The sequence below is a fragment of the Haliotis cracherodii genome, unplaced genomic scaffold, assembly GCF_022045235.1.
Source record: "Haliotis cracherodii isolate W230 unplaced genomic scaffold, xgHalCrac1.p SCAF_20, whole genome shotgun sequence".
NCBI lineage: Eukaryota > Metazoa > Mollusca > Gastropoda > Lepetellida > Haliotidae > Haliotis > Haliotis cracherodii.
Window position 1 is genome coordinate 14,008,183 of NW_027266276.1, and position 12,404 is coordinate 14,020,586.

The window sequence follows — 12,404 nt, forward strand, 5'->3', positions numbered from 1 at the left end:
AACTGACCCACTGTAAAATAACCTAGATACTCCCACATCAAACTGACCCACTGTAAAATAACCTAGATACTCCCACATCAAACTGACCCACTGTTAAATAACCTAAATACTCCCACATCAAACTGACCCACTGTTAAATAACCTAGATACTCCCACATCAAACTGACCCACTGTTAAATAACCTAAATACTCCCACATCAAACTGACCCACTGTTAAATAACCTAAATACTCCCACATCAAGCTGACCCACTGTAAAGTAACCTAGATACTCCCACATCAAACTGACCCACTGTAAAGTAACCTAGATACTCCCACATCAAGCTGACCCACTGTAAAGTAACCTAGATACTCCCACATCAAGCTGACCCACTGTAAAATAACCTAGATACTCCCACATTAAGCTGACCCAATGTAAAATAACCTAGATACTCCCACATCAAGCTGATCCACTATAAAGTAACCTAGATACTCCCACATCAAGCTGACCCACTGTAAAATAACCTAGATACTCCCACATTAAGCTGACCCAATGTAAAATAACCTAGATACTCCCACATTAAGCTGACCCAATGTAAAATAACCTAGATACTCCCACATCAAGCTGACCCACTGTAAAGTAACCTAGATACTCCCACATCAAGCTGACCCACTGTAAAATAACCTAGATACTCCCACATTAAGCTGACCCAATGTAAAATAACCTAGATACTCCCACATTAAGCTGACAGATTGTGCAATAATGAGTGAGTGAGTGGGTATGGTTTCACGCCGCTTTTAGCAATATTCCAGCAATATCACGGCGGGGGACACCAGAAATGGTCTTCACACATTGTACCCATGTCAGGAGTCAAACTTGGGTCTTCAGCGTGACGAGCGAACGCTTTGACCACTAGGCTACGCAACCTACTGACTGTGCAATAGCAGAAACACAAAAGCAGCAATTAACCTCCTCCACTCAGCCATTTTGACATACATGAATTACTATGAGGGTAATGCTATTTTTCAGGCCATTATCATTTGTAGAAGCCCGAGGCCTTCCATTAACTGCCCAACGAAGGAGGGCAGTTGAAAAGACCGAGGGCTGCTGCAAATGATAATGCCCAGAAAAATAGCATTACCATTATTATAGCTAAAATGGATGGAATTTGTTATCAAATAAAAAGAAACAACGGTATCGGTTTTGAAATATTTACTGTAATCAACAAAAATGTCACTGACCCACTTTTACAAATATGGAGACATCATAGAACAAACCAGATGATGTCACTATTGAACGTGACATCGCCTATCCCTATCCTATGACGTCACCTAACAACAGGCGTGATAATGGCCCGTCGTCAAGCAATATGAGGGCATTATCAAGTTACAGTGGCCCGCTCATTTCTGATAACATGTGGGCGGTTTAGTGATAAATTCTGTCGATTTTAGCTATAACAACAAATAATAACATCAATAAGGGAAATTAAATACTTACAAATATTGCTATGACATGTTTATTTGTTTTGTATTTTTCAGAAGTTAATATTTCCATCCTTCTCATGTGTATTATTCATGTTAGTACTCAATCACTGCTTGCGATATTACACTGTGTAAATACAACAATATGTGTGTGTGCCTTGAACATGTCCATCAAGTAATTGTCGAATCATGAGATTGCACTCAAGATAAACATGTGTTGGCCACAACCCCAAAAAAATCCTTCATTTTAAATGATAAGTGATCATATTCTGATGGTGCACCATTCTCCTGTAACCATGGCAACCTTTTCATGTTATTGTGGTCATCTGTTTGTTTCAAAGATGGTGCTAGTTCAGCTGAGGTGAAGTGTATGTTGTGATATATTGTCAGATATCAAAACTAAATTTGTAAATGCCCATGAGGATAGGCGGTCGTGTTGAGCGCTGGACATATGGTGGAGGGTCTGCCCTCATCCACGGATACACTAACAAACAAGGACGCATGGGCCGCTCTGTCATCTGAGCAGGGATGGTCTGGAAGACCAGAATAAGTGCCCTCTTTACTTTGTTCAAAATTGGAATGTTCATCATGTTCTTATATACATTAATTCAGAGGAATTGGGAAATATTTAATTCAAATAAAACTTTTTCTGACATTTACGGATATCGGATATAGGCCTCTGAGCAGGTCCAGATAAATCCCTGCTAAGCCAATGGAATTGCTGTGCAGAGTTGTGTCCCTTATGTGTACCAGAATACTATGATTAAAATCCAAGAATGAACCTACCATACCAAAGTGTTCAATATTGAGAGGTTCAGGTTTTCCTCACATTAACAGCTGATTAGAGAGAAACCATTTGATTTTCAAGGAAGTGGTTGGGAGAGGGGACTTGTTTTTTATTATTTAGGAGCTCAGTTGAAATTTCAAACATAAACAGGTGCTGATTTTTAATTATTTTCAAATATATAAATATAACAGTACTTTTTGGACACGAAAAAAGGGCACATTATTTTGTTCCTACTATGCGGGGCATCTGTAGTTAGATTTTCAGTAAACAAGGGCTTGAATATTTTTTAAGCCGACACACAGTGATATTACGGAAAGTAAAAATTGTTTCATGGTGCCTGAGAAATAGCACTCTGTTGAATGTTTAGATACTTGTTGATATATTTTTCAAAATAAAAAAAAAGAAACTCTCCCTGCAGAGAGGATGAATAATTGCTTGTGTTTAAGCGTGACTGATACTTTGACCAAACAGGGTGGTGTTATTTGTGTGATACTTTTGAACTATTTCCCAGTTACGTCATGCCGACATAGATGGGATTAGGGTGCAACTATACGGAAAACTATGATATAATATTTTCTCGTTATGCCAGAGTAACCATGGTAACAGCTCAAAAGTCATGTGAAAACTTTTTGTAATTTTAAGGGGGAAAAGTCACATGATAGTTTGATGCATAAATTCCTCTCATTACTGCCCCCCCCCAAATATGTATTTTTTTTATCATCATGTCATGTGAAGTGAGTCTATTTGATTTAAGTGTCACTCCACCAGTGTTGGAAATAATAACCCAACAAGTCAGTCGACCAGGTGACCCATATGTGTTGCCGGCCCATCTTCATAGTTACCTGCCCACATTCAGACATTATGAATATTGAAAAATCGCAATAACAAAAAATAGACAAATTGTGTCTTCATTTAGTCAAAATTATATAAAGAATTACTTGAGAATTTTCAAGGAGTTATGACAAAACTGAATACGTAAGTAGTCTAAACATTATCTGCTAGACAGTCAGGCAGGTGGAGGAAAATTTCAAGCAGCCCGACAGAAAAGTTACCAGCCACGGACAGGCAGGCAAGCAGTTATTTCGGACACTGCACTGCACACACTTGAAACATGAGGCTCCCAATAAACACTGTACTCTGACACTAGGCACAGTTTCTCACTGGGGACCATGTCAAGCACATTTTGTTAAGGCTCGGCAACAACAAATTTAATAATTGTTTTTTTTCAGATCTTATTCCCTAAAGCAAGGAAAGTAGGGAATATTATTTGTTTTCTTCTCAAATGATGTTTGTTGTTTTCAAAGGTGACGATTTTGATGTTTTCTCTTGGCAAATGTTATTAAAACAGCTGATGGAATATTAGTTACAGTATTTGCTGTTTTTAGTGCATTGGGTGCTTTGAAACTGACAAAGGGAACTAGACTTGCTGTTTTGACTTGCACAAGAAAATATGGATCATCATGTACATAATAGGTCATGGTAGGGCGTTTATAAAGATTTCTTTTACCGGTAGATTGCTCTTAAGTTGGTCATGTGACATTTATGAAAGCAGCTCACTTAATAGCAAATATGGATTGTCGTGTGTGGATTTCCACTTGCAAGTTTTCCTTTGGTGGAGATATTATCCATAGATCTTATATCGATTGACATCAAGGAAGGACACTTTACGTATGACTGGGTCATGTTTAAAAGAATGAGATTTTGAAAAGTAAATCAAAAGTTGTGTATGGCTTTAGTAAGACTGCAACCATGTTAATAATTTCTTTGTTTGTTGTCACATAATTTCTGCAATATGTCTGTATCCTCTAGAAACATTGAACGCCTCAACTGTGTTAGTACTGAATCAAAGCAATGTTGGGCTATGTTTGTTGTATCCCTTTCTTTAACCAGGACACAGAATAACACCAGCACCTTAAATCATTTCAACCCAGCTTAAACTCAAACAAATACATTGAATTGTTATGATTTGATCATGTTTATAATGTATAATTATTGAAATGTTGTTTAGCTTATTTAGCAATGCATTTATTCCGGGGCTGATCAGTTAATATTGAGGGATTGGGAAGATGGGAGTTTTTTAATAATAATCTCTTCCAGAGAACTAATTGATCAGTCCCTTAGTAACCATGGTAACATTGTTCTTTCTACTGTACATATTTTATTAGTCTTGGTAATTTGAATAAAACAGATGAATGTTGTTTTTTTTATATCCATTTCTTTTCCGAACAGAATAGTATGTCAGCATTATTAAGTATTCCTGTGAAATGTGTTCAAGATTTTCGTCAGGGAATTACCTTGTTTTGTTATTATCACACCCTTGTGATTATCCTGTGTTTATTATTTATTGATTGATAAACAAGATGCAAGTGATACACTACTCAAACTTCAATTGAGATATTCTGAATGTCCAGTTGGCGGTGAATGTGTTGTTGGAAGATGTTGTCATGTGAATAGTATTTGATATTGACATGAATTTGAGGCTTCGTGTCAGTTTAAATAAGATATTAGTTCCAGCTGTAGCTGCTCGTAGATTGTTTCACATTATGAGATATTTCAGTATATTTTCAACATTTGTGTAGCATAGTTTATTATTAATTTCAGACATGCGATCACTCCTTGAATCGTGAAACCAAATCAATACGTTTGTGAAGACATATTGGTTACAAAGAACTAAAATATTTATATATACAATCTCTAGAATTGCAGCATATTGAGCAGAGCCACATTTTTATTCATTTATGTACTGTATGTGACATTTCGAACATAAATAATTTATATTATTCTGTTATTTAGGTCCTTGGTGACATTGGTCCTGATTCACTTGTCTTTCTGCCAGTACATGTCTTTGTGAGTGAGTGAGTTGTGTTTAACGCCCCTTTTAACAGTATTCTAGTTATATCACGACTTGTCAGCTTAATGTGGGAGGAAAGCCCGAAGTGATGCAGGTCTCAGATATTTACCATATCAGTGAAACCCACGAGCACGGGTATGGTGCTGACAAACCTAGAAACATAATCGGGACGAAACAGGATTCGAACCCACTATCATAGGTTCCTGGCGTGCCCAAGGGATGTAACTCTGCACAGCGAATTACGGCGTAAGACGACTGGGCCCCCCGTGAGACGACATTCCCACCTTTTCCACACCAGGCCTGTCGAAATAAAAATAAAAATAAAAATAAATGGCTATGTCAATCATGTATTTATTTATATGAAAATAATTCTGCCATGGAGTTACAACTGCAGCTGGCCTCTTGAATCACTTATACTGATGTAGACATGATATTTATGAAAACATTTAATATTGTCTAAGAGGGTCTATATTACTATTATGTTTTTTCCCCAGCTGCTTACTCTGTAGGGGCGGTGGGCCTGTGAAATAAAAAATAAAATACTCCCCACATAAAATGTTAATACAATATGTGCATCCCATTCTTGATGTACCTGAGATCTGGGGTAGAATAGGTCTTCAGCAACCCATGCTTGCCGTAAAGGGGACTATGCTTGTTGTAAGAGGCAACTTACGAGATCGGGTGGTCAGGCTCGCTGACTTGGTTGATGCATGTCATCGTATCCCAATTGCATGGACCGATGTTCATGAAGTCAATCACTGGATTGTCTGGTCCAGACTATTATTTACAGACCTCCGTCATATAGCTGGAGTATTGCTGAGTGTGGCAGTAAACAACAAACAAACAATAGTACAAGCCATGATATTAGCTGGAATAGGTGCCTTTAAACAAACTCACTCACTACAACATGCACAAATTTCACCAAAAAACATCACCATAACACATTTAAAGCCAAGTACGAGAGTTCATCATATCTTGGATTTGGTTCAGTAAGACCAGCGTGATGACATGAAGTTGTTTGTTGGATGCTTTATGCCAGACCAATTCTCTGGTTTTGTCTATTTCTTGGTCAATACTCAAAGATCTTGCAGCGAAATAGAATGTTTTATTATTGATTTGACAGATACAAAAATTGGGTGGTCCTTAACTTCTTTTGTGTAGTGTAGTAACAACATTAATGTTCAGCAGTGTTTAGAAATAGCATACATATTTTGTTTGTTTAGTAAGATTCCATGACAATTTTTAAAAAGATTAATGTTCTAATTGTGCCATTTTGTGATACTGCATTTGTACACAAAAGTCCTGGCTAATAGTAAACAAACTTGTTATTCCATTGTTGTCAGCTGTCAAGAATACTGGATGATATATGTTATTTTGTAATCAGAATATATTCTTATATTCTTATATGTCCCATGACACAGCGTTGTTACGGTCACAACAAACTGATGCTGGTATTTGTGGTGAGAAATGTTACCTGTTATTTACGCAGTTTTAGCTCACCATGATAACGTCAGTGTGATCTGTGTTGCAAGACCATGTCTGTTCTTGCCTTGGCACTGAACATAATATCTCTTTTCAGAATTTACTTATGGAGATCATTTTCACATAACCTGGCTGCAACATCTGTTGGAACAGCAGTTGTGTTGAAAACAGCCTTCTCACCCATCTCTTCTCAGTAGCCATTAGACATACTGTTTGAGATTCTCCACACATCCAGAGCATTAATCCAACTTCTTCTGCTGAACTGGCTCCTACACACAATAAATATGGCTAGTGTTTTTCGGAAAATATCAATGTTTGCATGTAAGAATTTCCAGATGTTCATAGCATGTTTTAAAGCAATGAAGGTATTTTGAAAAATAGCTGACATAGCTTATTTCTCAGAAATGGGTGTTTGTTATCAGTTGACATCCAATATTGTCTACAGTTGATGAGGGAATATTGATGTTAATAAGAACTTTGGTTACTTTTTGTTATTATTCAGCTGTAAATTATCAGATGTTAAAATAAATAAGCAGGTGAGCTGCAGTGTTGTTTTTGGTTTTGTTTGACAAATGGACAAAATTGTAATATGACAAAATATTGATTGATGTGTGAAGACCTAATCAAATGTTAGTTGTACTGTTAGCTTACATTGCTTAACAAATGTATGTACACATTTTTGATTCAAAGGAGATTGTTTGATAATAAAACTATATGATATTTCATCAAATGTGTTGTGTCAGTTGAATGTTGTCAGTCACAAGATTGGATAAAGTTCAGTTTGAACTCGTCTGACTGAAAGGTGAGCTACAGCACAAAGGCCACAAATTAGGCAACCTTGAGAAATGTTGGGGTGAGAAGTTGGATGGGTGATGGTGCCTCTGAACTGTTCCCCCAGCCGTGAAAGTGTACCCAGTAGGATGATATTTTAATGTGACAGTTAACCTAGCACTTCTTGAGACAGCTTGGGTTGTGTACTCCCCAGGGAGCTGAGAATGAATTTTAAGTGCACACTGATCGTTGCTCATCCAATCACCTGGTAGTAATGTAGCACTTTGAGCATGCTTCGAACAGATGGATTTGCACATTATAACATACACATTATTACATTTATTTCATGGCCTGGTTGTCTGGTAGCATCTGTAAACATATGGGTAGTAACCAGTAGACCAATGTACATAATATGGATGAAACAGGCGTCCGGGATAGAATAGGTCTTCAGCAACCCATGCCTGTTGTAAAAAGCGACTATGCTTGTTGTAAGAGGCGACTAACCGGATCGGGTGGTCAGGCTCACTGACTTGGTTGATGCATGTCATCGCATCCCAATTCCGTGGATCAGTGGCCATGGTGTACATCACTGGATTGTCTGGTTCAGACTCGAGTATTTACAGATTGCCGCCATATAGCTGGAATATTGCTGAGTGCGGCGTTAAACAACTAACAAAAAATTGAAAGTTGACACCTGTATTCGTGTCAGTGGTTTAATTCCCACCGTACCCATAACCTAATAGTGTCAGTGGTTGGCTTGCCTTACTGAAAGTTAGCTTATGTCGTGGGATCTGATCCATCTGTTACTATGTAAGTCGTTTTAGAAACATTCAGTATCTCCTCAGAAAATATAAGGCCTTTAAATATGAAACTCGTACATGAATGTTTTAAATATGGAAAGTGCCCACAGAATTCCGATCCCCATTCTTGATCATGGTTGACGCCTGATATGCAATTGCAGCCATGCACATAAAAGAATTGCCCTTTACCGAGACAGTTCTACATGTTCTACATTGATGTGCAATGTTTGTTGTGTGCCGAATACAATAATCCATTTTGAATAGCTTCATTCTAACTCGAACAAATTCTTATTCGATTTTAAAGATGGCTGCAATAGGAGCCATATTGAAATTGTGAATTTTGCTTACTGCACAGCCGTTTTCTTTATTTATCATTATGAAATGACAACATACTGGCTGCCCTTTGCACGCAACGCTGATGGATATTTTGTCTTCCAAGACGACGATAAACATAACCACTTTATTCGGAATACACTTGACCACGTGACCATGGCCAACACAGCTCGTTCCTCTATTCGGCACGTGTGGGACATGATCTACGTCGACTTCAAATAGCCCGCGACCACGCAAGACGAAAGAAACCTCTATAAAGAAGAATAGGACATGATCCCAAATGCCTAGCGAACGGTTGTAAAGGAACATGCCACGTCGAATACACGAATGCTTGTTGAATCGTGGTGGGTTAACTCATAGCTAATTTTCTAATGGACACATACGTGCATCAGAATACACCCTTAGTGATTTCGATAAACGATAATCATGATTGTCAAAACCTTAATTCGTTATAAGAACACTCATTTATCAGCAATTTACAGGCAAGAGGAGCCCCGTCGTCTAAGGCGCCGCAATGCGCAGTATACCTTACTGGGATGTATACGACTTTCGTATGCGTGTGAGCTAGCACAGTATGCTTATCAGTAGATGAGTAGTGTATATTGATCAATAGTTTGTCCAACATCGATTTTTACAGCATGGAACATTGCCGACTGCGGTGTTATGCAGCTAACATGCACATTTTCAGATTTGTTGTCATTTTTATCCCATCGGCTTCTTCTTGTATGGTACTGTTACATATTCACAGAAAACTTTAAAAATATTGGTAGTTTATTGAGAATGCAATGAATCTGAAATCTGGCAAGATGGCGATAAACCAACGAATGAAATGTGTGCATGTATTAAAACAGTTTCTGGATTTACAGGATAGAGTCTTGTATTTCTGTTTCAAATCTACTAGTACATTTACGTAGATATTTTATATAACTCAACCCTGTCTGGGACGGGTACGAAGTACGGTATTCGAAGAAAATAAAAACATATTAAGCGAGTTAAAGAGGATTCGATGCACTGACAAATGTGCATCAGTGATGGACAAGTTATTATTATACAAATCGTACTTTATTATTATTTTACCCCGCAAAAATATTCTCCCAAACTCAATTCTAAAATAAGAACATCATTGGTTAAAATGTCCTCTACACACGTCTAGTACGTTTGTTACTTTCAGTATTAACCATTAGGTTATTACCGCATCGCAAATACGTAATACATGTTTATTACTTGAACATAATAAAATAAATATCATTGCCCGACGTGAATTTGACATGAACGTACATTTTTCGACATAAATTGATTGCTGAGAACCTAAGTTGGGCCCCGTCTCTCATATTACAATATGGCTCCCGGCTCCCTATGCGCGTCGTCAACTTGTGATATTAGAGACGGGGCCCAGCTTAGTATACGTTGCTATCCATGACGTCAAACAATACAGTGCTAACAGGGAAGTGACGTCATAATAACATGACGTCACGGCCGGAGAGTCTCAAACGGCCATAGTGATGAAGTTTCGGCCGAAATTCCAGTGCTTCCCCGGCCACGCGAATGGGAATAGCAATGTGGTGGAAGCATCGGATAAAGACGCCTGTTTTATAGCTTGACTCCTAACTTATACAGGTTAGTTCAATCTATTTTAGTATAGATAAAACATATGCTACTTGCTGGCATGATGTTTTTGAAAACGCGACGAGAACTTTTTCATCATACTCCCTTGGGTTTCATCTCTATTCAATGAAACAAGGCAGACGAACTTGCTTACCGCTAAGGAAGTTGTTTACCATGACTGGTTGGCTTATTCATGTGCGTCATTGCTTGTTACTATTTAAACGATTTAAAACGATTTGACTGCTCTAATAAATGGATAAATTTTCTTTTTAGTTCTTTAGGTTGAACTGCAGAGTCAATATATTCTTTGAAGAATGTATGTTGACAGGAATTAATTATTTTCAGTAAATTATTTCGTTAGGACAGGGATAGTGTATATACCAAACCCAAGGGTCTAGTTCACATCACAAATTGTATTAGTGCATCAGTATATCAACGAAAAGGAATAAACATTTACGACTTTACATTTTACCACATTTTAGTAATAATTTTGACATTTGATGTTTACTGGTACATATGAATAACAAATAAACCATGGGTGAATTATATAAAAAGCTTAATTTAGAATATGCTGCTGCATTTTCTTTCTGTTAAGTGTGTGTATGACAAATCAGTTTGCAATTTGATGAAGTATGTGACGGAGTGGACATTTTGTTGTCGGAACCAATATGGCAAAGAATCTTTGAACCGCATCTACGAAAAGGAGGCGATAGACATCATTATTGCAATTGCAAGCAGTTTGGGTAATACTATTCATTTGCTGAATGTGTATCCAAAAAGGGAAATTTGTATGTTCAGGGTGCCGTTGTACAAAGCGATCTTAGCGCTAAGGTGATCGTAACTCCCATACCTTAACATAGACTTACAACAATCGTTTTGTACAACGGCACCCAGGAAGACCAGGGCCCACTTGTACAAAGCGGTCTTAGCGCTAAGACTATCGTAAGTTTATGTTAAAGTATGGGAGTTACGATCATCTTAGCGCTAAGATCGCTTTGTGCAAGTGGGCCTTTATTCTGCTGTATCGCATGGGTTCCATAGCGCAGTTCTTTCAAACCACTCCACATCATGTGGACAAATACCAGGCACTGCCAATAGGAAGAATCATTGGGTTCCAAATCATTTCGTGCCGATTTTGCCCATTGGATGTGTTCCTTGGAAGATTTACATCGAGCCACCAAGATAATCAGACTTGTTCAAAGCGTCTAAACTGATGCCAATGCCACTGTCTGATGACAGTGGGACATGGGGGACATTGTCATCTGCAGATGTTGTCCACTAGATCTTGTATTATATGTTCATACAGGACTTGGCTACTATCAATAGTTGGAGCACCTTTAGAATACAGTTCCACAACTTCACGTGAGGACGATCTCTGCCGTAGGTCACATGTCACAAGACAAGCAACCAGTTTTAGTGAGAATCCGTCGGACGCGGACCCGCTACCTTCGGATTGTTAGCCTGACAGCTAACCGACTGAGCTACGTCCACACAATTAAACTTGGTGCAAGTTTACCTAGTCATGCCTATGACGTTACGGAACTGTACGAAAAGGGTCGAATAGGTGACGGACACTTACGAAGGTTACGGGTAGGCATGGTGTCTCGTGACTTTAGTCTACGGACACTTACGAATGATCCCGATGGCATTTGGCACACTCGTCCCATTCCGTAATCTACAAGATACCGGGTGGTGAGGAATGAGCCGATATGCCGCGAACTGAAAACGGCTCCAGGCGTCAGACGTCGAACTCGCGAGTGCGCATGAATGATATGGTATTTAATAATTCGTCGGGTGATTTTTGTGACAGAAAAGTGTGGTAGGGAACACTGTATGGATGATGTGGATAATAGTAAGGAACGATGGAGGAATAAGCATGACTAGTGACGATACAACGGTGAGTTCGCTTTTGAATCAGTAATGAAAAATGTAGCCGGTGAAAGTGGCTTGTGTGAATGTTCCAGGACAGTTTCCAGTAGCCAAAATATTCGACACAAAACCATTTCATCCTTTTCACTCAACGTTTTTGTGGGAAATATATAAGGAGCCGCTATATAATCTACAATAGCCACTAAACGAGTACCTAGCCCCTAACCCTAATGATCGTAAAGGGGTGATTGATCGTAAAGGGGATCCAAGGGTTAAGGATAGAGTTCGGGGTAACCTACCCTAACACTGGCGACATTTGGATGTGTTCAGCACCACTATAATATCCCTAACAAACTACATTCTTGTGCATAATAATGAAAATTAGTGCAACGAAAAAATAATATATGTATATTAGTTCCCATTTATAACCCTTTTAGCCACTTGAAT